The sequence below is a fragment of the Lathyrus oleraceus genome, chromosome 6 (assembly GCF_024323335.1).
Source record: "Lathyrus oleraceus cultivar Zhongwan6 chromosome 6, CAAS_Psat_ZW6_1.0, whole genome shotgun sequence".
Classification (NCBI taxonomy): Eukaryota; Viridiplantae; Streptophyta; class Magnoliopsida; order Fabales; family Fabaceae; genus Lathyrus; species Lathyrus oleraceus.
Window position 1 is genome coordinate 187,031,819 of NC_066584.1, and position 3,618 is coordinate 187,035,436.

The following is a 3,618-nucleotide window of genomic DNA, read 5'->3' on the forward strand; positions in this document are numbered from 1 at the left end:
CCAAAACCCTAATTCCATGGAGTTTTGGTTCTTCAATCCCTAATTCGTGAATCCCTTTTTTCCCTATTTCGTGAACCGATTCGTGAATCCCTAATCCGTGAATCCATTGAAGAATCCCTAATTCCCTAATTCAAAATCCCTCGTTAAAGGGTTTCTGAATCATCAAAGGTAATGCATATTCATCTCAAGTGATTTCCATGGAGTTTTGGTTTAATGAGTATGAGATAGTCATATGTTTTATGTTTTCTGAATGTTGGTTTTCCAGAACTATCGGCTTTGTGGATGCTGGAAACAACTTTTCTTTGCAAGTTTAGTATTGTTTCCAAATATGTTTAAAGTCTCCTTTAAGTCTGAAACTACAAAAATCAAATTATTTGCTAATTGGTTTTCTGAATGTAGGTTTTCAAGAATGCTCATCCTACTTAGTGGTGGCAGTAAGCAGTTGTTGAATGCAAGTTAATTTGGAACCGAAGCACTATATCATCCGGGATTTTGCAAAGACAACTCTTTCTCAAGGTTAGTCATCCCTATGTTAATCTGGAACCAGACTGAACAGTTAGTGTTTGCAATAGTTAGTGTTTGCATCAGTTAGTATTTCTCAAGGTTGGGGTTATAATTTATTTTGAAGGAAATGTTTTTTCTGGTTAAGTTTCAAATAGTTTTGCATCAGATCCGTTAATTTTCTTGCTAATTTAACTTAGCCATTTTACCTGAATAGCGATGAGTAGGATTAGGAGAAAGGAGCAATAGTGAAAAGAAATCAAAACTGCAGGAAAGTAAAGCATATTTCAATTCACTACATCATTCTTGAACATCCATTAGAATGTCTTGTTTCCTACTGCTAAGATTCTATTCCTAGGCATATTAAACAGCATTAGGAAGTTACCTAGTTAACTTCTCTATAACAGCAACTATTGCACCAAACAAATTGAACTCTAAATCTGATACAGTTGCAACTGCTACACCAGCTGACACAGCAGCCAAAGCTAAAACCTGCATCATTGCATTCCAATGCATGATTAGTACATAAACAATAAAGGGTTGGATGGAGTAGTTCTTTTTTTAGATACATGAAATGTTTTATAAAAGAGAGAGAATAAAAAACGCCGAAAAGCTTAGTTATGGCCTATTTCGAAGAAATGGTTTTCTTAAAAAATATGAACTCTGCCAAAACAATTGTTGGAGTAACAACAATCTTGGCCATTTGGTAGAAACCAACACTGCATGAACCGAACTGTCAAAAAACAGGAAAGGAAATTCCGAATCTTTTATCATAAATAAGCTTTTTAGATAAAGAAACCCGATGCAGTTTTGGCTAATGAACATGTTAGAGCAAGATCACGAACCTGTTATACTTGAGGCTGGTGTTTGCAAGACCGGATGCAAAAGCCATAACAGCGCCAAGTGAAAATATAGAAGAGAAAGGAGTTGTTTTAGATGGAGGAGACACTGGAAGCACCGATATTGTTTTGAAAATTGCAAGAAGAACCCATGCGGTGACGTAGTGAACAAATGTCAGAAAAATCGGGAAGTTAAAACCAATTCTTCCCATCACCTATCAACGACAAAGTTCGTAACATGCATCATAAGAGATATTTCATAATGATGATAAGTTACACGCAACATAAATGGTTCTGATTTCTGACCAATTTGTTAGCCATGATGATACCAACAGCAACCATGAAGTTGAACGATAACGCGACCACTAGTCCGCAATATCTTTGTTGATGTCGCTTGGCTCCTTCTGATGTTCGGAGCTCATTGTAGAGAGAAGATCTTAGTTCTTCCAGTGTTTTACCTGATCATTTTTAACCATCATAAGAACACTGCATCATGTGATTCAGTTATGACAGAACATAAAATAAACACAAAAATGTAATGTTACAAACTTACGATTTAGACTGTCAAAATTTGAAAAAACAGAAACTAGATTTCAAAAGCCAATCATAGGAAAATTAAGAACACATGAATGTAGGAAAAACACCGTTTGATATAAATCATGCAAATAAAATAAAACTCAATAACAATGACATATGAGTTAAGAAATTAAGGAAAAAAAACATGTCTTCCTCCTGCATCACTTGTTTGTTGTATGATAGAAAACCTGTCTTTCTCCTGTATGATATGCAACAAACATGGGCGTTCTTTCTTTACTTTTGCATTTCTAGCAATTAAGGATGTCTTATCATTGTTCTGGTTGTAAAAATTATTATTTTACTTCTTTTACCGACAGGAAAAAGAACGTTTACTAGCAGCCTTCCCATAAAACTATTATTCCTCTGGAACATGGTTGTCCTTGAGTACATTATAAAGTTTTAATAGCACTAAGCAAGCATAGTAATGTATATTTTCGACAGTATTATCTTTAGTCCAAATGAGGTAGCATATGCTCCATTTCAAAAACAAATTTCAGAACATATTTATTATATATGGTTCTTCCTTGTAGTTGTAGGATAATTATATCAGCCATTCATTTTTGTCTAATATATGTTTTAATTTTCAGTGGTTGACGAGTTAATTGTTTGCCTTATAGAAAATGAATCGTACTTGGAGGTACGATAGAGTGTATTCCAATAGACACGAATTGAAAGAAGAGTATGTTCGCGGGGTTAAAGACTTCGTAAAGAGGGCTTTGAAACAATCTATTTGTAAATCTGAGGGAGGGATAAGGTGTCCGTGTATAAATTGCAAGTGTCTCAAGATAAGAACACCAACTAATGTTAGACTTCACTTGTATCGAGATGGATTTCAACCGGACTATTGGATTTGGACTCAACATGGAGAAGTAGAGCTCAATGTTAATACAAGGAATGATTCAAATAGTAGTGAGCATGTGCATCATGATGACCAAATTGAGGCAATGAATCAGATGGTGTATGGTGCTTTTAGGCCTTATGGAGTATTCTCTCACGTGAATGATAACATAGAAGTTGAGGAATATACGGAGGATGAGTTTCCCAACGAAGATGCCAAACGATTTTATGACAAGTTGATATCTTTCAACAAGCCCATTTATGAGGGAGCTACCCAATCAATATTATCAATATCTACTCAACTTCTTGAAATTAGGTCTAATTGGCATGTTCCACAAAAAGGTTATGATAATGTTAAGAGTGTGAGACTGACTAATCCTTTTATTTTTATGACAACAGATGACTAAAAGAGGTGGAAAAGCTAAGGTATTAGCACCAGGAAAACTTCAAGAAGAACGAAATCGCATAATTAACAAGAAGCATATCGTTAGGAAACCTACTCAAACAACATTTTCTATGCATGATGCATCATCGGCACCAACACCAGCTCAGGCAGCACCGTCCGTGCAGGTTGCATCGTCAATGCCAACATCAGCTTCGAAAAAATCGTGTGTGCAGGCTGCATGGTCGATGCCAACACCAGCTCAGGCAGTATCGTCCGTGCAGGTTGCATCGTCGATGCCAACATCAGCTTCGAAAAAATCATCTGTGCAGGCTGCATCGTCGATGCCAACACCAGCTCAGGAAGCATCGTCCGTGCAGGTTGCATCATCAATGCCAACATCAGCTTCTAAAAAATCGTGTGTGCAGGATGCATCGTTGATGCCAACACCAGCTCAGGCAGCATCGTCCGTGCAGGCTGCAT

The 3,618-nt window shown here is 36.7% G+C and overlaps 1 pseudogene; it reads right to left on the reverse strand.

Annotated features, from left to right (window-relative positions):
• Positions 1-687: 687 nt before the first annotated feature.
• LOC127094671 (nucleotide-sugar uncharacterized transporter 2-like) lies at positions 688-2,288 on the reverse strand (annotated as a pseudogene).
• Between the last annotated feature and the right edge of the window lie 1,330 nt (positions 2,289-3,618).